General features: G+C 42.1%; 1 long non-coding RNA gene and 1 pseudogene across 1 annotated transcript; one reads left to right on the top strand and one right to left on the bottom strand.

Annotated features, from left to right (window-relative positions):
• Positions 1-4,882: 4,882 nt before the first annotated feature.
• Positions 4,883-10,187, bottom strand: LOC136524132 (uncharacterized; annotated as a pseudogene).
• Positions 10,188-10,298: 111 nt separating this feature from the next.
• On the top strand, positions 10,299-11,836 carry LOC136519934 (uncharacterized). Its single transcript, XR_010775080.1, has 3 exons — positions 10,299-11,053; positions 11,319-11,453; positions 11,621-11,836. It is a non-coding gene; the product is annotated as an uncharacterized lncRNA (long non-coding RNA).
• Positions 11,837-23,889: the final 12,053 nt, after the last annotated feature.

Genomic DNA, 23,889 nt, shown 5'->3' on the forward strand with positions numbered 1-23,889 from the left:
CGTCTGCACATCCATGGAGGTCGAGCATGGCGTGGAGAGCCAGACCATGCCCCCAGCTATCTGTGTGCTGCAGGGGGAGGCGTTCCACCACCAGCAGTAGCAGCACCAGTGGCTGGCGCAGCACTATGTTGTGTCACCGTTGTAACACCCCGGGTGTTTAAATAAAAAAAATAGGACATGTCATCATATGCATTGCAAGGCATTGGTCATATTGCAAACTTTGATATGCATTCACTAAAATAAGTTTACATTTATGTTATGAGTGTTGAATTATATAGTTTGAATCAAGTTCAAAATTTGGTTTGGATTTGAATTTTCAAGAAAACCCTGATTTTCAGCATTTAAATCCTACCCTGAAAACTCATTTCAAAATCTAAGCATATTTTGGGGTTGAGCCCAAAAGCAAAAGTGTAGAGCTTGTCAAGTTATACAAAGTTTGTTATGAAAAAATTGAAGTAATTCGAAAAGGCGTAAATCGTTAAATGTCCACTATTTGAATTCAAAAGTTCATTTCAAAATGTAGACCGAATTAGGGGTTGGTTATAAAAGCAAAGTTGTAGAACTTTTGATTTTGAACAACTTTTGTTTTTGGAGATTTTGAGTTGTTATACAAATTTGGGAGTAATTTGGATTTTAAAATAAATGGCAATTCTATAATATTGATGAACAGTGTTCACCGCCTTAGCTACATTGCCGACGATCCTTCGGCTTGCTTTCGGTCAGTGCGCGTGGCCGTCTGGGCATCGCGCTGGCAAGGGAAATGGAGTCGTTGTGGCTTCCTTGAGCTTCCTGGCCATCCTTTATAACTTGAGCCGTCGTCGTCATTGTCGTTTCCTCCTCCTCTGTTTTCCCGTCGCCTTGCTCATCTCCGGCGAGCTCCCACCGTCGAACCAATGCCTATGCCATCGTAGCATAGTGCTCAATAGTTCCGCCTGCTCCTTGCGCACCCAACCGACCCGCTTTTGTTGCTTGACTTCACCAAAAAACTGCTCTGCGCGCTCTTCTTCCTCGTGGCCGGCAACGTCCCCATCGCAAGCACTTCACCGTGGCCAGAGCTCCATGGTGCGCCTCTGCCCCTACTGAGTCTTGTTTCAGCTTTGTCATGATGCCGTGGTACTCTATGACCCATTGATTTCTCATTTTGACCACCACAGCTATCGGAGCATCGCCACCGACGACGGTCTGCTCCGTCGTGCCTGCTCGGAACGTCGACCAGCATCTTCGTTGCTCCTCCGACCCTGCTCGTTGCTCAGTCGTGTTCGAGGTGAGGTGCTGAACCCTTCTGTGCTAAGTGTTTAACCTCTACCACACTTGTGTCGCCGGTGTAGCGTGGCCGTGCCATCGTGCCCGCCATGGTCATCGCTGTGCTCGGTCCAGTTAGTGTTTGGTCTTGTTTTTGCCACTAGTCGAAGCGTAGTAGTGTAGGGGACGTGGTGGTGCTTTCACCGTCGTCGTTGGTCTCACCGGCGGCGAGAATTCACCGGTCAGCGCGCGTGCCACTGCAGTCAAGCAGGAGGTTGGGGATGATAGGTGGGGTCAAGTTGTCAGTGACTGTGTAGTTCAAAATGGATTTTTCTATTTTCAGCAATGAATGAATAGTATCTATTTTTGTTATTTTTGTGTAGATTTATTTAGAGCTTCAAAAATTATGAAAATTTTTGTGTGACCTCTCTGTGATGTATACTATTTAAGAAAAATATGAAATATTATTTTTTAGTACATTTTGAGTGTGATAAAAATTGCTCAATTTATTAATAAATGGATTTCCATGATTTTTCTAGGCTTAATTATGTATCCAAAAATTATGAAAATTGTTTTGCCACTTATTTATCATGTGATGAACAATTAAAAAAATTGAGCTCAATTGGAACAAGTTGATTTATTTCATAATTCTTAATTAAATAATTAATTCATAAAAGCAAATAGTAACCTTTAATGATTTAGGTTTTGATTGAGTGATGTCCTTGGGTCATTAGTTGGTAATGATCCTTGGCAATTGATGTGAGTGTTACGAATATGGTTTGGTTAGTTTGGCTTATAACTATACCGCGAAGGAAAGTTGTATTCAAGTTGTTAATTTTTGCATCCATCATCGAGCATCATGTTTCATACTCCGCATCATGTTAAACATGGCATTGTTACTACATGTAGTGAACGAAGGTGAACACGTGGTAGTTAATCAAGTTATGGAGGAGGTTATTCCGTTTGTTGAGGTCGAATCAAATACTTGTGGAACATCGCAGGAACCAAACTTTTCCATCAACGAAGGCAAGCCCCGGATACATACAACCCTACCTTGTGTTTTACAAATTAATTTCGCTTTTGCTTTTCTTTACTACATCAAGCGATTAAGAGTTAAGTAAAAGCCTAATTGATGCATTACCAACATTGTTTTTCCGTATATACCTTGTTACCAGTTTTACATCGTAAATGTCTAGTTATGCTTAGCCATGCTTAGACAGATCAAAGTCGGGTGATTACCTGTTATCTGCAAGTTTTAAATGGAACTTTGCTTACTTATGTTATCATGTGATATGAGCATGTGGAGTAATAAATCTACACCGGACAGACTCGGTGTGTGTGAGCCACAAGACATGGAGGTCTTGTGAGCGGATTCTTTCCGTCTGTGTCGGTTAAGGTCCGTACCATTGTTGAACTGTGTGCGGTGAGACTTTATAGTACTAACCACATACTCCAGTAAGCCTTAACTTGACTATTCTATTACAAGAATGGCTACTTGTGCACTAGGAGTGGAGAGATGACGGGAATAGCGTGTACCCACGTGGCATTGGGCTGGATTGGTGGAGTACTGTATTCTCGGGTGGCGCGGACCTGTTCTTGTTTTAGAGGATCCGAGGGTAGGTTGATATATGTAGTCAGGGGCCTGCATATGTCGTGTGGTCTGGAATCCCCAGCTGGGTTTTAATCGGTTCGAATTATCGTTGCTCCTCGGTTATGGAGACTCACTTCTCTATTCATCATCGTAGTATTAATAACTGGAACTTGAGGTTGGATTGAGAAAGTGTGGATACGAAGTTTCATGATATCTATGCGGGTCATGTCAGCTTTGTATTTGATCTATATGAAGTTTTAAATGTTGATATAAAGAATTTTTGTTAAAGAGCTTTTACGCAAAAGAACCTTGATTATTGCTAAAGCCATACCTTGAATCCCTGAGCCTGCATTCCTGAGTTTATTTGTTCTTATTTCGGTTAAGTCTTGTTGAGTACTTTTGTACTCAGGGTTCGTTGACCCTTGTTGTAGGTGAGCCTCATGAGCAGATCTGTTTTGGATCATGTTGCATGACTATTGTTCGATCTGACGATGAGAAGTAAATGTGTGGCCCTTGGGCAGGACAGCTTCATTGTGTGTTTTATATTATATTATAATGCCACTCCACTATTTCATTTTGTAATAATCATCGAACTTAGTTGTAAGGTTTGAAATCATTGGTTTGTAAACTAAGTTATTGTAAGACTTTCGCTGTTTTTTTACTCTGGTGTATCTATTTGTATAAACTGTTGTAATACTGCAATGACTCTGTAATGTGATCCTGCTCGGAAATCATGGGTGATTTAGGGTTCCCCGAGGACACCCGACAGTCTTCTTAAGTTACCGGAAACATATGCATAGACGTCAAAGGTCATTGGACAGTGATAGGTGCATGTGGACCCTATAATTTAGGAGGTTCTACCACAACCATAGCTGCAGCTCCCATCCGCTCCGACCCGTCGAGGCTTGCCACCGTGCTATCCACATCGGCTGGCCGCACCTACTCGATGTCGTCCTCCACTGTTGTGGCACCGCCTCCCACAGCCTTGCCTCCTACCAGGGCAAGGTGGAGTGGGCTAGATCTGAGGGTCAGTGCTGAGGAGCCGCAAGCTCTGAGAAGGTTTGGACCCTTTCACTTTTCTCCTTTCCTGATGGGAATGTTCTTTTTCTCTCCTCTTGGTTCTAGATCACATGGAGTATTGATTTGTTTTTTCATCTGATTTGGGGTCCTCTGTATCCTCGATGCTGGCTATGTGTGCGTTGATGGACCTTCTGTTTGTGGCAGCGGATCTATGAACCTTGTTTTGTGTTTTTTCCTCTATTGGTCAATTCGTGTCCTTGTTGTTAGGCTATGTGTTTTTGTTTTCACTAGGTATGCTTGTGCTTTAAATCTAAGTGTGTTAGTTGCTTTAGCCCAGCTCCATCAAATACTTCTTTCCACTAACATGTCATTGATTTACTGGCCTAAAATAGGCACCATGTAATGACAACCAACCTCTATGTTCGTTTACAATATTGAGACCGACCTTCCATACCAGCACGATGAGAAAACATATTAGACATATGAGTCATATTTTTCAAGATTTTTCCTATACCAAGCACATCACCCGCAGCGAAGTGCGGGCAAGAGTGGCTAGTTTAACTTTGATGGTACTCTTTCGTTTGCCATTTTTACATGGTATTTATATTTGTCATCGTAAACACAAACACTTCTATTTTTTGTTTTTTTGTCCTGTTTGTTTGGCTTATAAGCCGTATTTTTTTAGTCAATAAATAGTATTTTTCTCTCACAATAAATCAACCAACAGTCACCCTGTTCGGCTGATCCAGTTTCAGCTGATTTTGGCTGATTTCGGTTGATTCAATAGTGTTTTGTGAGAGAGAATAAGCTGAAATAAGCTGGGAGTGGAGCAGCCGAACAGGGCATTTGTTGATGTGGCATGGCACACAGTCAGCCAGCGTGGCAGCGCCTCTCCTCCCGCTGCTACTTCTCTCTCCCTCCACTCACTAACATGTGGGCCCCACCAGTTAGGTTCATCTTCAACCTCTGGCCACTAGAGAAGGGGCGAGCATGCGTGCAGGAGGGGCACCATGTTCCTATGGGCGCTCTTCATGGTGGCCATGACGGCCACATACCTGAGCGCGCTGGCACGTGCGCGCACACCTCCAGGCATCGTAGCGCCTCGCCGTGGTCGCCCTAGCTCCTGCCACCAATCCCACCGCACCCCCGCCACCTCTCGCTACAGCGTGGCGGCCATGGTGACGCGCGTGGAGGCGAGGTCATGGGCACAGGCCAGGAGCACCCGTGCGGCGCGCTGGTGTGCCTCTGACCTCAACACGAGGCCCGTTCGCTTGGCCCACCCCTCGAGCACCACCTCGGCGCGCGTGCCCGGGCTTGGGCTCAGGATCCCGCTCTCGGCCAATGCGCGGGCCTCGCACCTCTGCCGTGGACGCCGCTGAGTCAGTCGTGGGCACGCAGGAGGTCGCCGTGGACTCGTACTCATCCTCATCCGGTGCTGGCGCCGACGATCCCACGACAGCGAGGACGAGGCGCGTGCGGCCACTACGGTGGTGCCGCGACGTAAGGGAGTTGGCCCCGTGCACCTTGACGTTGCAGGCGGCGTAGAGAAAGGCTGCGTCCAACGTGCAGTGCACGGCCGCAGGTGCGCCATAGAGCTCGCAGCAGCAGCCTACATCGCCGCTGTGGGGGGTGACCCATCCCCACGCTTGTAGCCTTCTCCGGTGGCTAGAGGTTGAAGATGAACCTGACTGGTGGGGCCTACATGTCAGCGAGTGGAGGGAGAGAGAAGCAGCAGCGGGAGGAGAGGCGCTATCACATTGGCTGACTGCATGGCATGCCACATCAGCAAAAATGGCAAAAAATTAGGAGTGTTACTGTTTACGATGGCAAATGTGTAGGTGTCCATGTAAAAATGGCAAACGAAGGAGTGCCATCCGTAAGGATGGCAAAAAGTAAAATGTCCCTCCATCGTGGCGTGGTGCCGTCGTCCGCGACGAGCCGGTGACTCCACCTCCGCACGTGAGTTCGCGATGCCTCCGCGGCTCCGCCTCCATTGAAAGCTCTAGTTTGGTTTTGGTTAATTGATGAAACCCTAAGTGCTAATCTAGTTTATCAAAGTGATTATGAGATAGATAGCACTACTCCAAGTGATGAAGCGATGGTGAAGATCATAATGATGGTGATGGCATGGTGATGATCAAATGCTTGAATTTGGAAAAAAGAAAGAGAAAAACAAAAGGCTCAAGGCAAATGTATAAATAGTAAGAGCCATTTTGTTTTAGTGATCGAGACACTTAGTGAGTGTGATCACATTTAGGATCGATAGTCGTACTATTAAGAGGGGTGAAACTCGTATTAAAATATGGTTATCAAAGTGCCACTAGATGCTCTAACTTATTTTAGTGGAGTGCTAACACCCTTGAAAATATTTGTAAAAATATGCTAACACATGTGCACAAGGTGATAAACTTGGTGGTTGACACATTTGAGCAAGGGTTAGGAACTTTACTGGCGAAGTGTCCGCCCGTAGAGTGCGGACAGTCCAACGATGCCATTGGCATCCTATACAAAAAAGACGGAGGTCATTGTAAGTGACCGGACGCTGACCTCGGTTGGACCGACGCGTTCGGTCAGTAGAAGCTACAAAGACGCAAGCGTCGGTCTCTGATCGGACGCTGGGTCACTTTGTGACCGGATGCTGGAGGATTGCGTTCGATCCTACTGACGTAGCAGCGCACAGAGGAGACGCCGAGTGACCGGACGTTGGGTGAGTCCAATCGAGCATGACCGGACACGTCTGGTCGTGTTTTCTTGCTTCTGGATGCTTACTGGAAACGACCGGACGCTGTGGTCCAACGTCCGGTCACTTCGCAGCAGCGTGTCCGGTCATCACTTGACCGTTAGGATCGAGCGCTCAGTATTTGAAGAGAAGGAACACGTGGCGTGCATCGCACGACTAGACGCTGGGGGCCAGCGTTCGATCAATCTGACCGAAGCGTCCGGTCGCCCCGTGTCCAGTACAGTAAGGAGCCCAACGGCTCTATTCATAGGGGCTCTCTATTTAAGACCCATGGCCGGCTTAAGCTCATACTCTTGGCCATTTGCATTGACATAGCAACCTTGTGAGCTTAACCAAGGCCCTCCCACTCATCTCCATCATTGATCCATCATCATTGTGAGATTGGGAGAGAATCCAAGTGTATTGCTTGAGTGATTGCATCTAGAGGCACTTGGTATTCGTGTTTCGCTACGGGATTCACTTGTTACTCTTGATGGTTGCCGCCACCTAGACGCCCTGGAGCAGCGAGGATCGTTGAGCGGAGGTTGGTGATTGTCTCTGGCTCCGATCACAGTGATCGTGAGGGGCCTTGTGCCTTCCCCAGCGGAGCCCCGAAAGGTAACTTTATTGGATTGCTCGTGTCATTGCGTTACCTCACTTGTGGGTAGGTTCTTGCGGTGTCCAATTATGTGGACGAAGGTCATGCAACACCTCTTAGCCGCCGAACCACCAAGTGTTGGTCGACACAACGTGGACTAGCGTGTCGGCAAGCACGTGAACCTCGGAAGAAAAATTGGTTGTCTCTTGCCCTTTGGTATTCTCCCGGTGATTGATTTAGTATTCATCTTGTGATTGGTTCATTCCTCTACACGGTGGTATAATCACCCTAGTCATTTATTTATATTCTTGCAAACTAGTTATAGCAAGCTCTTTAGTGTAATTAGAATTGAGAGCTTGCTTTATTGTTTTAAGTTCATCTAGTAGAGCTTTTTAGTGTAGCAAGTATGAGAGCTCTTAGTGAGTAGTGACATAGCAAATTATGTGTCTAGAGATCATAGTAACTAGAATTGTTGGATATGTGGCTTGCAACCCTTGTAGAGCTAGAGCAAGTTTGTATTTTGCTATTTGTTATACTAATCAAATTGCTCTAGTTGATTTGTAGATTTTTAAATAGGCTATTCACCCCCCTCTAGCTATATTAGGACCTTTCATCCGTGCGCGAGTCCGCGATGACTCCGCCTCCGCGCGTGATTCTACGCGTCGCCCCACGCGGCGGCTAAGGTTTTTGGACTTGAAACACAAGACACACAAGACACGGCTATGATACGGTATTTTTTCTCTCACACTAAGTCAGCGAAATGTTAAGCTGATAAGTTCAAAGTGAACAGAGCTAGTTTGGGTCAGGGTAGTTCGAGTTCGGGTCTAGATATTTTAGGTTCGGGTAACAGGTAGTAGATATTTTAGGTTCGGGTAACAGGTAGCGGATATTTTGCTCAGGTCGCAAAGCAAGCTGAGGTCAAATGACAAATCTCTGTGTTACAACCGTCTATGGTTATGTTGCCGAGCTTCTCATCTTCAGTATTAGCAAGGTCTCCACTATGAAAAAGGTTTTGTTATTCTATAACAGAAAAAAGCTATTGTGACCTATATTTATGCTGAAAAAATGTAAGTTATGAACCATTAACACTAAAAATTAGCAGCTAAAATTAGTAATAATGGATCCAAACAGAACTGTTAATAAATATGCTAATTATTAGCTAGAGGACTGCTAACTATTAATTCCATTAACATGTTTGGTGTTATTAATAGGTGCTAATAGTTCATATACACATTTAACCCACTATCCAACCATCAATTAACAGGTGAATCCAAACAGTCTCCTACTAAAAATTAGCAGGTATAAGGTATTAGTCAGCTAATTTTTAGTACTAATTGATGCAAATAGATCCTAAAACAACTACAAAATTTATGCTCCCTTTGTCGATCTTAAAACGCTTGTAAAATGTACTCCCTCCTTCCCAAATTATAAGTTATTCTAAAAATCTTGGACAGTCAAAGGATCTCAAGTTTGACCAAATTTATATGATAAAATAATAATATTTATGGTACCAACTAAGTATCATTAGAGTCTTCATTAATTATTTCATAGTATACCTATTTGATGTTATAAAACTTTTTGATTTTCTCTATAATTTTGGTCAAACTTGAGATGGTTTAACTATCAAGATTTTTGTAATGACTTATAATTATTTCACTCATTTGAAAAGACAAAAGGCCAAGAGTTGCGAAAACTATACTACATAAAAATAGTTGATCCTGTAAAAAAAGCTTCTAGTTTTGCCTGGTGGTTGGTATTTGCTTTTTAGCAGCAGAAGCAATTTCGAGAAGTTAAACCAAATATAGCCATAGAATTTGAAGGCCTTTCTTTTTTTCAACTCTCAAATTTCTACTCAAACTCCAGCACAGCAACAGACTCAATTTTAAGCCCATACCTTTTTATGACAACTGGATCCTCATGTCACTAGTTGTGTGTTCTTTTTGCCTTTTCTCCCATCTATGTACGAGGATGGGCTCAAAAAGGAGACTCAGCGAGGACAGGCTTGGCAAGGAGCGCCCATGGCAGGGAGCCACTCGATGTGGATAGGCAGGTCAGTGGGGACTGGGGAGGGGCACTTGTGTCGAGAGAGAGCCCACAAGAATAAAAGTTGGAGGGGGTGATCTGAGGTCTTCCTATTTTAGGGGATTTGGCCCAACTAGCAGGACTGGACCGGTGATTATCTATACTATAAAAGAGTAAATGAATTGAAAATAGTCTCTCATCTTGGTGTTCTGTACCTACCTTAATTCTTATCCCTTAGATCTACTTTAAAAATAGATCCAACAAATCTAAGTCAACCACCATGATCTAACAAGTAGATCCACACTGTAAACTTGTAAATGTTTACACTCTCTTGAACCGCACTCTCCTCTCATTTTTTTTTCACCGTCAAATTTTCTACCCGCCCACCCCGCCCCACCGACTTGTATCACCCGCATCTGTCTCCCCTCCCCCTCCCCCTCCCCTCCGGCGCACGAGATGCCTATCTATGTATCTATCCACCGAAACCTTCCGCACCCCGTCTCCCTGACCTTGTGCCGCCGCCGCCTCAAATTCTCTCTCTGCGCTCGCCCACGGCCCACCACGGCAGACGCGGGCAGCAAGAGCCAAGCAGCCGGCAGCCGGCAGCCTGCATTCCAGCCCGACACATTGACACGCAAAGGGACAAAGGAGCACTCACAGGTCTCCGATCAATCTAAAAAAAAGGTATGCAAATATGTAATTCCTGTTTGCAAGTTATATTTCAATTATTCGTTGGCTAATTAATGTAATTATTTAGTACTTCTATATCAATTTATAGGTAAATTTTATAATTATTTACTAATTTGTTAAATGGATTTTACCGAATTGCATTGGAAAATTTAGTGCGGGTACCGTTAGGCAAAATCCTGAATCCACCAGTATTCACAAATTTGCAACGCCGGCAGGCCACCATCATCCACGGGCGGAGGCGCGGAAGCCATGAAGGCATAATTCGTGCCGGTGCTGCCGACCCATCGGAGCCATGAAGGCATCATTCGTGCCGGTGTTGCCGACCGCCGAAGCCATGACGGCACAATTTTTGCCCGCGCCGCCGACCTATATATCGGTGTTGTCTGTGTACAAAGACAAACTGACGAACGCACTCTTCCACTTGATCAGGTAAGGGCCATGGCCGTAGCTGCTTCTTTGTTCCTTCTTATTCCTTATTAGTTGTTCTTACTTCATCTATAATATAATTGACTTCATTAGTTTATTTGTTCTATTTGTTGGTTAAATTTATATTTTGGTTGGCTAATTCGGAAAGCATCGCATTATAAAAGAAAGCACAAGCGCAATATCTAAAGAAACTGAGATTTATTATTATCTATTATAATGTGTAATTTTACATGTTAATTTCAATATATTTATTTGGTATGTGTTTTATACACTTTGGTAAATTAACGGTGGCGTCTAGAGATGATTACATTTGTTATCTATATTACGAATTTCTCCATGCCTTACTTTTAATCCTTCCTTTGCCATTGGCCAATTGAGGACGTGTGTGCCATTGATTGCATATGGCCCGTTCGGCTTACCCCATATTCAGCTTGTTCGGCTTGTTTTTTCAGCCAGAACAGTATTTTTCTCTCACAACAATTCAGCCAGAACAGTGTTTTTTAGTCAGTTTCAGCCAAGTTTCAGATCAGCGAACGAGACCATAGCCACCGCGAAGCGACCATGACACAGTAGGAAAGCGGAGGACCTAATCCTAGGCCAGTGTGGCATGCACACAGGGAACACGTGTGGTCATGTTGTACATGCCTCACTTCACAGGTTCCCTAGCGGGTGGCAGTGTTTCTCCAAGCTTGATGATGACCATCATAAGGAACTACAGTCACCCCCATCGACTCCTAAGATAAAGGTATGTGGTGGTTCAGTCTCTATATATCCAAGGAAAATGTCAGCAACTCTTGTGTAAGTAGCTTATTAATTTAAGTTATAATAGGATGATTTCTATGTGTCAACATTCAATTATTAGAATTAATATATACTGTTTAATAATTATCAAGATTTGTAGAGGAGAGCATCTCAATTTGTGGTCATCCCTTTTGTCACTGCATCGTTTTCCATCCAGTGAGGTGAATAATGTACAAGGGATAATAAGTAATAATACGATGATTTTTCAGATATCAAGAACTTGGACACGGGGGACTGAGACACCAACATGCTAAGGAGAAGTATGCTACATTTCTTAATGATAAGAAAGAGATATCTCTGGCTACAAGTCGTAAATGTCAATATAATCGTTGAGCTTGTACACGGTTCGTTGTGTTCTTCCTTAATCCTATAGTTTTGTTTACATCTACAAATATATTATTTAATATAATAATGTAATAAATTATTCAATCACAATTTAATTTTAATCAATGTATTGTTTGTTATTAAGGGAAGTTACTTATATATATATGATAAACGTGTGTCGACACAGAATTTTCGTCCCGTGCCGAGGACACACGCAGCAAGCCGAAAGGGTCTACTCCATAGAGCTGTAGATCCGCCTAGTTTCAGCGCAGGGATGGTTGATCCTGCACACTTCTCCCGAGATATGCCAGTTAATTTGACCCTGTAATTGATAAGGAGAGAAAATTTATTAGTAATTAAGGACGGAACTTGCTGGTGTTGCCAGACAGTTCCGAATGTGCGGCTCTGAGAGCCAATATGAAAGGAGATCGACTAAACAGTCGATTCCAGCATATTCATGAGAATAAATCGGTTAAAGCTCATTGGGTTGTATAAGAAGAATCGGTTATCATTCAAGATAAATATCGTTATTTGAGCAGATATTAATCAATGGCAATAAGATGTCAACAATGATTGATTTATGCTGAGCCAATGATTACAAGCAACCGAACTCCTTTTTATATAAAGAAACAATTCAACATTATTTAACTGTTTAATAAAGATAAATCTAATGAACATGTTAGATCTCATCTATCGCTATGACCAGTGGGGCATGAGGCAGAATCATGCAGGCCGTAGAAATAACAATAGACTCGACGACCCTAACTCAATACTAATATCAGTGGGGCATAAGGCAGAATCATGCAAGCCATAATACAATAATAAGATCATGGGGCTAACACATTCTTTAACATATCTTTACTTCAATGGTCTCGTGATGTGAACTGTTTGTGAAAGCACTCGATATCGGCTAAAACAACCGATTCAGGCATAGCGCACAGTTAAAGTCATGCCTTATTAGGAATAGACATACCGAATAACGATCCCCACTCCACAGTGCTAACAGTGGGGTGTGAGACAGAATCACACGGGCCATGATAACAGGCCATGGAATGGTTTCGCTAGCCAATCAATCTACTCAAGACGCAACATGCTTTAACCGCACGCTATGCACGATCAAGATTAATGTAAAACAGCCGATAAAACATAACTCATCGTTTAATGTACAGATTAGATCAGTTTTAGATTAACAAACGATGGGCTAAACAGGATATAAGGCCAATCTAGATCAATCCCAATCGGGTAGAGTGATATTGCTGTAATTTAGATAAATAATGAAAGCAATATCGGTAACTTAATTAATCTACCAAAGACTGTCATTCTAAGGTAGAGCCGATAACTTGACCTTGATCTAGTTCATGCAGTGAGGGTCGACCGGATCGATGTAGCCATACTTGAACTAGGCAAGAATCGATAACTAACTTATACTAGAGTCGTAGTGGAGGTCGACCGGATCGATGCAGCCGTACGAACAGAGGTATAAGTCATGACAGTACTTACAACAAGCAGTGGAGGTTGACCGGATCGATGCAGTCGTATTGGCTGAAGAACTCATCGAGATCTACTCTACTCCTACTCCTAAGGGATGGCTAGAGCCGAAAAAGTAAATGACTTGTATATTGGATTGATTGTTGTTTTTGATACAATAGCCAGGGGTTTATATTTATACCCTGGGCTGATAAGAGTACTAAACGAACACAACTAGATAACATAAAGAAATATCAAGATACATGGACTCTAATTTTCCTTATGCAGAATCCTTGCTGATGAAGCTTCTTTGTTTGATACGTGTCCTTGTTTCTTTTATCCTGATATACACTTGGACGTCATGTCTCTCTCAAATTTATTAAATAATATTTCCTGGCCAGCTCATAAATATCCCTTAATTAGGAAACTTTCTTGCTTTTGACATCATCAGTCGATCTCTTCCTTTCTAGAATAAGCTTACCAAATTTTGGTGTAAACACAGGCCCCCCTAATTCGAAGTATGAGTTTTTATGCTTTGAACTATTTTGATCTAATGGTCTTCTTTTCCCTAGCTGATGATATTTGATCGCAATCACTGAAAGCTACATCGGCTCCATCTTTTTTTGATCTTGATAACTTCAAAATTGATCTTCTCTGCATCTTCGTTCATCTACTTTAGCCGATCAGGAGCTGGCCCTCCGAGTTCGATCATAGCAATACAAGTTAACCGGCAGTACAAAAATATGTTGTATAAAAGTTCAGGTATTCTAGCCGATAGTCTTCTTCCAACGAGCCGGGGAATTTACTAGCAGCGATATTACCTTATTCCAAGCCTCACCTACACATGTGAACTTTGAAGTATCTACCATACTATCTTGGGTGGTTGAGGAATGGAACGGATTAGAATCCAGTCATCATCGCTTCTCCTGCTTAAAAAACTTGGGTTTTTGAAAGATTTTCAAATTAAAACATAGCTTTGCTCCTCAAATGATTCTCTCAGATCGCTCAATGTGTATAGTTCCTTATCAAAGCATTATTTTATCTCTTCTTATCCTACTTCTAAAAAGCCTATGTGGAGTTTTAGGTAGGGATAACATATATAGTGTACTTACCTTGCATATATTGTAAGGTCAAATCCCGGATCTAAGGAGAGAAATATCATACTCTTAGATCAAGATGTGCATATGCGTGGAATATTTGTTGGCTAACCTAATTCCACTATGCTCTTTGAAATATATTTCTCTCTTATGGAATATTTTTGTGAGAACATGGACTATCTTTTCTCATGTTTTCTTTTTCCCTTTTTTAATTATTTTGGACTTCTTTTGTATCCATCTTTTATATTTTGCATAACACATGTCTCTTTTTATAATAAATTTTGAGAGAAATGTTATCAAGAACTTGGTGCATTTATTCTGATAAAACCTAGCAAACATTTTTTTTCTTCTCCCAGTGTAGGAGCAGAACATTTTGAGATGGATGAAAAATATGTTCTTGCATGCTTCTAGTATAGAAGCAGCACATATATGTGGCGTGTACGTGATTTTAATCTTGGGAGCATGATAAATCTCTCAACAAGGGTCAACAAAACTTGACAAAACTCAACAAAGAGCAAGCAGCTTATGTGAAAGATTTTTAATGAGACTAATATATGGCTCTGGTAGAAAATTCAACATCATTGAGGAGACAAGCTATTGATTTTGAATTTTTATAAGAAAATTTTCCAAGTACTTTGTAAAAAGAAGCAAAGTTTCTTTCATCATACCATATCTCATTCATCAACTACTTAGATAGCATGTTTTCCCTATGATAGATTGTTCACAAGTGATAGAAAAAACAGGAAATAAAGAATATGCGTACCTCCGCTTTGAACCGATGAATGCCTTTGCTTGGACTTTCTCTCAGTACGCATATATTAGCTAGACTTCGTCGGCCTTATGATCTCTGCGTTCCCAATCAAACATATGATATGGCATGACCACACGTACTTCCAAGATCTGATTCATCCTTTTTGTGCCCACATACATCATGTATATATATGCATGGAAACCTGACTTGCATGCACTACACAGAGTGCTCTATCGGCTTGATGTCTTGATCTTCCAATTTTGAGCCGATTACGAGCAATCTTTCATTTTACTGCTTTGGACGAAGCCACAAACTACAACAAAGGTCAGGGCTGGCCAAGAGGCTTCCTACGTTGGTCGTTGAGCATGCTGTAGGTACATCATAGTAGTGTAGACGCCCTTGTTGTTGTCATGACTGTCTTTATTTTTGTTTTTGCTCTATAGGTGATACGTATCGTATCGACTTTTTTACATCTTCAGGCTTATTTTTGAACTAGAGGCGATACCCTTCCGGTACCGGCTATTAGAGCCGACGACTAAATAAATCGGCTATCAAGTGTTGATCAAATGTTAGGGTAATATTCCTTCAAATTTGTTTCATCGATCACCATTGATAGGTTGCACCAGAACTCTTCAAACCAAAAGTTAAACGATAGATCGATCCAATGCAAGCATCTCATCAAGTGCAACAAACTTTGTTTAAGAAATCCATCAATTTTGACCCACACTTAGGATTCCATTTAGCATTCATACGTTGGCCTAAACCTGTATTCAGAACTAATGCTTATTTTTCCTTATTCCAACGGCTGACGCGAAGCCATGACTACTAACTAAAACAAACTCTTAGAGCCGATTGCTTGCATCGGTTGTTGGCTTTTATTGCTGATCTTAATGAAGCCTCCTTCCCATAACTTGCCAAAAAAGCATTCGAAATCCCCTAACTCCCAAAAGACTGGATCGACTGTTGCGGTGCTCATGAACTCATCAGCGTGAACCAGTTCGACATCATCCCTATGTCATTGAATCAAACACTGATGTATGGTTGATGGTATACAATAGTTCACATGAATCCAATCACGATCGAGGAACAAATTGTATGACCCTTTTCCATCGATGATGAAGAATGTGGTGAGCAGAGTCTTGCTTCCGATTACCTCCAAAGTCTCTAAGCATTTATTGCCCCTCGGGTCTTAGACGTATTACCTCCAAAGTCTCTAAGCATCATGTCAGTCTCCATCAGATCTTCTGGTCCCTTGCTAAGCTTACGAAAAGTGGTATAAGGCATAAGATTGACAGAAGCACCTCCGTCCACCAACATCTTATTCATCGGCTTCCCATCAACAAGAACTTTCATATATAAAACTTTTAAGTGCCGATGTTTGACTGGTTTGTCAAATATTGCTTGCTGTACAACCGTTAACTTGGCTACTATCTCCTCATACTCCAATTCATCGAAATCTGAATAAACTTTTTGATCTGCTGGAGCTCTGAATTCTTATGGCAACAGAAGAGCCATTTGGATATTAGCCGATGGTTGCTTTCTATCGGTTGTTTGCTTGGTACGCCATACTTGAGGTTTACTGGATGCCTGAGCTTGTTCCATCTCTTTATTCCTTAGGCGTTGCACCCTTCTCTTCTGACTTCTTGTTAAACCTCCTAGACATCATTGGTCCTCCTGCCAAACATAGGTCCTCCTGCCAAACATATTTTCTTTTGTTGCTTTCCCCTTCATAATCAGCCTAGTCCTAGTCAACAACTCTTTTTCCCAGGCAATTATGAACACTTCCATTTTTTAAGCGATGATCCTTGTTATCATGATGATATGCATCTTGAGTACGGATAGACCAGTGGTTGGTATGAGATTGCCTAAACTCCAATACTGATTGCTGCATTCTAGACATTCATGTCTGGTAAGCAACTTCAAACCTTTATTCCAGCAATGTCTAAAGAAAGGACAATTCTAATATAATTTGGCTCGTTTCCTTTCATACCTCACTTCTTTCAGTTGATGTAGGTATGCTTGATCCTTTAACCAATGCTGATAATCCTTTTCATTTTGTCACTGTCACTTATTCAACATAATCCGAGATGTAACTCGCGGCTTTATCATCTCTGTTTTTGACATCTCCCCCTGCTCGTATTGGCTCTTTTGCTCGGCACGACGTCTCCGAATCTCTCTGTACTCGTCAGTCGATATTTACATTTTGGGATCGACTATTCTAGCTTCTTTTGATTTGGTTGATGCTAGGACCTTAGTCTTTCCTTTAAGTAGTCCAGCATCAACCATGTTTTGATCTCCTAGGAGAGAATTATCACCAACTTTTATTTTTCAAGGCATATCAAATTTGAGCCTCCCCTGCTGAATAGCCCTCTGTATATGCTGCCGGAAAATTTTGCATTCGTTGGTGGAATGAGAAGTAGCATTATAGAATTTGTAGAACTTCTTATTCTTTAATTGATCAGGGGGCAACGTGACATGACCATCGGGCAACTTGATCTGCCCTTTTTCAAGCAAGAAATCGAAGAGCTTATCTGATTTGGTGACATCAAAGTCATAGCTCTCCTCAACTCCTCTTCACCAAAGATTTGGCACCATTACTGTCTTCTTGCCCCAATTCCATTCAGCCGTGGTAACCTCTTCTTCTTCATCTTCATAGCCGTCATCGACTGAGTATGGATCATAAGCTTCGGCTACTGTGGTACTCTTCTATAACCGGGTATCTCTACGCATACTCTAGAATTAGCTATTTAGCGTTGCCACTCATTGAGCCAATTGTCCTAAGTTGTCAAATTTTTGTCCTAGCAACTTTTCTTTCCATATTGGCAGCATCCCTTGAACAGCTAAAGCAGCCAGTTGATCATTTGCTAAATTTAAGGAGAAGCACAGGTTCCTGGTTTCTCGGAACCTCTGAAGAAATTCAATGCCCAATTTATTAGTCTTCTGTCTTATAGTTGTCAGATCGATAATCTTCTTTTCTCTAGTCCTAGTATAAAAATATGTATAAAACTTTTTCTCTAGGTCAGCTCAATTGACAATGGAATTGACTGGTAAGGATGAAAACCAAGTGAAGGCTGGCCCTGATAAGGACAAGGAGAACAAACGAACTTGATGGGCATCCTCAATTGATGCTTCGCCCAATTATATAAGATACTGATTGACATATTTTATCGTGCTTGTATTGTCTTGGCCAGTGAACTTAGCAAACTTTGGGAGCCTATAATTTGTGGGAAGGGCGACCAAATCATACCATTCTAGATATGGGCGTTTGTACAAAAAAGTCAACCCTTTCGGCTTCAGACCAAACTAATTCTTCATCATCTCGGTCACCCTCAGCAGTAATTCATCAGCTTGTGGATTTTGATTTGTTTGCACTTGCTGACCCATTTGTGGATTAAAATCCCGTGTGCCTTGGTATCCTGGGTTTGGCATCATGTGAAGGGTGTTATAATCCATGCCACAGTGATACCCTTGTGGAATCTCAATCTGCTGGGCCCTTTGTAGGCTTGCTGCTTGAATTTTCTGATTATAGACATAAGGATCTATATCCCTATGGATCCTTTGAATTGATGGTGCTATTTTTTGAGCCAACGATGGTATGTGGCCTGATGTGCCAAAATTGATCACCTGGTTCTAACTTTGCCCCACCGACTGTTGCATATGCTGTACTGACGGTCTAGGATTATACTATATCTGATTTATATTAGTTCTTTGAGCCTGTTCAGATGAACCTTGAACTGTCTATACATCACCATTACTAGCTGGTGCTGCTTCTTGATGGCTAGTACCGACTTGATTAGTCCCTTGGGTCGATGGATCTGGAATGTTGTAATAAGTCGGTCCGCCTTGACCAAGTGGAAATCCATGAATCGCCTCTCTCATGGTGTTGTGGAATATGTCCACGAAAGCTTCGTTATGACTTGATATGGCATCATGAACAGATTTATCTACAACTTCCTTAAAGAAAAGTCTGTCTTTATCTTTAGTTGTATCTGTCTACCTGTGTAACAGAACTCTTGGTAATGGAAATTTCTGAACAATTGTGTTTGTCACATGTTTTGGTATAGGACAACAAACATTTGTTCTGAAACTCTTCTGTAGCTTTACTGATGATACCCTTATCCCCATCAGGTAGATCTTCATAATGCAACATAAAGATGTCATTGTTGTTGTGAACTGCCATGACGATTATGGGGTCCCATCGGGTGTGCCAGAAACATGTGTCAACACAGAATTTTCATCCCGTGCCGAGGACACATGCAGCAAGCCGGAAGGGTCTGCTCAATGGAGCTATAGATCCGCCTAGCTTCAGCACAGAGATGGTTGATCCTGCACACTTCTCTCGAGACATGCCAGTCAATTTGACCCTATAATTGACAAGGAGAGAAAGTTTATCAGTAATTAAGGACAGAACTTGCTAGTGTTGCTAGACAGTCCTGAATGTGCGGCTCTAAGAGCCGATATGAAAGGAGATCAACTAAATAGTCGATTCTAGCATATTCATGAGAATAAATCAGTTAAAGCTCATTGGGTTGTATAAGAAGAATCAGTTATTATTCAAGATAAATATCGTTATTTGAGCAGATATTAATCAATGGCAATAAGATGTCAACAATGATTAATTTATGCTGAGCCAATGATTACAAGCAACCGAACCCCTTTTTATATAAAGAAATAATTTAACACCATTTAACCGTTTAATAAAGATAAATCTAATAAACATGTTGGATCTCATCTATCGCTATGACTAGTGGGGCATGAGGTAGAATCATGCAGGCCGTAGAAATAATAATAGACTCAACGACCCTAACTCATTACTAATATCAGTGGGGTATGAGATAGAATCATGCAGGTCATAATACAATAATAAGATCATGGGGCTAACATATCCTTCAACCTATCTTTACTTCAACGGTCTCGTGATGCGAACTGTTCGTGAAAGCACTCGATATTGGCTAAAACAGCCGATTCAGGCATAGCGCACAGTTAAAGTCATGCCTTATTAGGAATAGACCTACCAAATAACGATCCCCACTCCACAGTGCTAACAGTGGGGTGTGAGGCAGAATCACATAGGCTGTGATAACGGACTATGAAACGGTTTTCGCTAGCAAATAAATCTACCCAAGACGCAGCATGCTTTAACCGCACGCTATGCACGATCAAGATTGATGTAAAACAGCCGATAAAACATAACTCATCGTTTAATGTACATATTAGATCAGTTTTAGATTGACAAACGATGGACTAAACAAGATATAAGACCGATCTAGATCAATCTCAATCAGACAGAGTGATATTGCTGTAATTTAGATAAATAATAAAAGCAATAAGCAATATCGATAACTTAATGAATCTATCAAAGACTGTCATTCTAAGGTAGAGCCGATAACTTGACCTTGATCTAGTTCATGCAGTGGGGGTCGACCGGATCGATGCAGCCATACTTGAACTAGGCAAGAATCGATAACTAACTTATACCAGTCGTAGTGGAGGTCGATCGGATCGATGTAGTCGTACGAACAGAGGTATAAGCCATGACAGTACTTACAACAAGCAGTGGAGGTCGACCGGATCGATGTAGTCATACTTGCTGAAGAACTCACCGAGATCTACTCTACTCCTACTCCTAAGGGGTGGCCGTAGCCGAAAAAGTAAATGACTTGTATATTGAATTGATTGTTGTTTTTGATACAATAGTTAGGGGTTTATATTTATACCCTAGGCTGATAAGAGTACTAAATGAACACAACTAGATAACATAAAGAAATATCAAGATACATGGACTCTAATTTCTCTTATGCGGAATCCTTGCTGATGAAGCTTCCTTGTTTGATATGTGTCTTTGTTTCTTTTATCCTGATATGGACCTGGACATCATGCCTCTCTCAAATTTATTAAATAATATTTCCTGACCAGCTCATAAATATCCCTTAATTGGGAAACTTTCTTGCTTTTGACATCATCAGCCGATCTCTTCCTTTCCAGGATAAACTTACCAAATTTTGGTGTAAACACATATATATATGTATATCTATATCATCTTGGAATTTGGATTTGTCAAAGTCTGGCCATGAATTTGATGGGAGTAAAATTGATAACTCATAGTGAAACTAATATAATATGACGTCATCTATCATAGCTATAAACACGTGTGTGCCGCATGTGCATTGCCACTAGTACCGATAAAAGACCGAACCAAATATAATAATGGTTTGGTTCATTTAAAAGAATGTTCATGTAATTGGGGATCATTAAAAATTGGTTGAACCAATTAGTTTTATGGAACTGATGATCCACTCAGTTTCATGCAAACCGAACAAAATTTTATTTTTCCAAAATTACCCCACCAACAAAGGACCCATGATAGGCCCGGGTCTCCTCTACCCCATGAAACCAGAGGTTCGAAGTCTAGCCGGTAGACGGCACATGGCCACCTCTAGACCTAGGGAACGAGAGAGCGATGGGCATGGCATGATAGACCCACCACTGGCTTTAGCCGGGGCATGCAGAATGTTTTGACCGTCTTAACGTGGTGCCTGAGCCAATGACGCCTACTATCGAACCCTTCCACAAGGGTGGTACATTAAGCGACATGCTAACACCGAGCTGAGACGTTTGACCCACTATAGGCTGGGTAATTGGGGCACTTCATGCAGTCTCAAAGCCGAACACCTTCGAGGGATAGACTGGGCCTCCGCTCATGCTTGACCAGGTTGAACTCACCGAGGACGTTACCCATCCCATAAGCCATGATGGCGCTCCTGATGTCCTTAGACGAACAACCGAATCCAAGATGGGGGCCTACCTTGCCTGAGCGAACGGTTGAGAAAAAGATAAGATCCCCTTGTCGACATCCCCAATATGGCTCAGGAGGCCACGAGGGGATTAGGGGTTATCTAAGCCCATAGATTAGCACCATGATAGTATAATTAACCCCTCTAATTGATTCTCCTAATCAATAGGGGCTCGGGGACTACACCATCATGAATGCTCATGCACACACTCTGGACTACCACATCAGGCATAATGCGCATAAGACAACTCACTTTAGAAAGAGGACTTAGCCTCTGGCACATAGGGCAAGGAGATAAGCATGCGTCCGGGGGCTCAGCCTGGCCTGCAAGACTCTCAACCTTGGAAGGTAGTAGCCGATCAAGGGAGGCTACGCACACTATCATGTCGCTGGCTTCTTGCCCCAACTGACATGAGAAATATTCCTTCGTAATTAGATTGATATGGTCTGAACCTGACACAAGGGAAGAGTCGTAGGGTGCCAGGCCTTATCGTGTCTCTATTCCCTCGCCCTTTGCGAGGTTGTCAGCCACTCCTAGCTCAAGATCACGCTCGGGGCATTACACAAAGCAACAAGGATGGACGTGTGGCCACTATTTGGAGGCGCTCGGGCCCACTGGTTAGCCTCTTCGTGCAAGTGGCCATGTCCTTGGCGTGTGACGGACGCCACGAGGGAGACAAATCTAGACACGACACAACGGGAACTTTGACTTCTCACGATCAGCTCTAGACTCCAATAGAGGATGTGAGGGATGGTTCAGGGCTGTCAGCCACCAAACTAAAGATAAGGACACAAAACCCTAGAATATGGTAGCAAACCACCCTACTTGTACATGTCATGCCCTCAAAGTATATAAGGTTGGGCATGGACTCCTGTAGAACGGATCGACCTAACCGAAATAGATAAAACCCTAGATCACTAGCTTAGTGCTTCCCTTCAACTCTCTCCACCATTGTAAGAACTCGTTTGAGCATTCTAACATAAAGAACACCACTGCTAGATGTAGGGATTAGACTCTCGAACTAGGACACACCCTTTTGTGTCTTGGGTGCTTAAGCCACCGAAATCACACGTATTGACCCATGGTCAGATTAGTTATCACTGCCGCTGAATCGAACCCACGGCAGGACAATTCAACCAAGTGATTATAATGCCCTAGGTGTTAGGCTTGCATAATTTGACTTGCATTGCATGAGCATGAGCATTAGGCATTCATATATAAGCTTTTATATTGGAAACATATGATTGAAACATATGAAACATGCTTTGTTATTTCATGTTTTCTTTGTGTATACTTATGATCATGTATGAATGAGTGCAAGTGGGTCATGTTAGTCACTAAAACACCTTAGCTATGCTTAGGATGGCTAATGGAACATTGTTCATGTAGATCACTTTGCATAATTAAGCTCCTAAGTGATGATATGCATGTTGACCTAGAAAGTAAAATATGTACCCAATGTATAAAGTGCTTGTATGACCTTAGGAATACATTAAACATGTGTAGAGTGCCTTTATGAATAACTTTGGTATACATGGCTAGGGCTAATTTGGTCACTAAGTCATAGTTAAGTGTAAGTCATCTTTTAAATGTAGTATGTTTGACCTAGTTTGAACTATGTCATAGAGACTTTGCATGGATGTGTTCATTAAAGAAAAGTTGTAGTATTTGATAAGAGGAACAACTTTTATTTTTGGGTCATAGGCTAGTTCAGCTCCTAACATGCTTAAATTTAGCTCACAAAGATCAACTTTTCACTGTTTTTAGCACTTAGCAAATTCTTCCAAGTGTTTAGCATTGACAGTGTGACGAGCTCAACTTTGGGTTGTTATATCTTCATATACATTGAGAATTGGTCTTTGATTTCTAAAACAACTTTGTAGCTGGTAAGTAGATATACAACTTTGATTAAGGGATTGAATGCTGAATCGCCATAGTTTAGGAGATTGAACGACTTGAAATCGCGTCGTCAGGTCGGTTTTCAGTCGCTAAAGAACACCGCGCACTAGCATGCGTTAACTGAGACGCCACGCTGCCCAGTTCAGTCACTCACACTCACTCACTCCCTCTTGAAAGGTCTGAATGGCTAGAGGGGGGTGAATAGCCTAATAAAAATTTTTACAACAACACTTAACAAAATAGTTAGATAATTATGAGGCGAAGCAAGTGTTGCGCTAGCCTACTCAAAATGCAAGCCACCTACCATAATTCTAGTTTAGATAGTATCGATTCACACAATAGCTATGACACTACCCTATGTTAGTGTGCTCTCAAAGGCTAACTAAAGAGCCACACCAACTAAGCAAGCAAGCTCTCATAACTAGCTACACTAAAGAGCTTGACAACT

Source organism: Miscanthus floridulus, chromosome 18, assembly GCF_019320115.1.
Source record: "Miscanthus floridulus cultivar M001 chromosome 18, ASM1932011v1, whole genome shotgun sequence".
NCBI classification, from domain to species: domain Eukaryota; kingdom Viridiplantae; phylum Streptophyta; class Magnoliopsida; order Poales; family Poaceae; genus Miscanthus; species Miscanthus floridulus.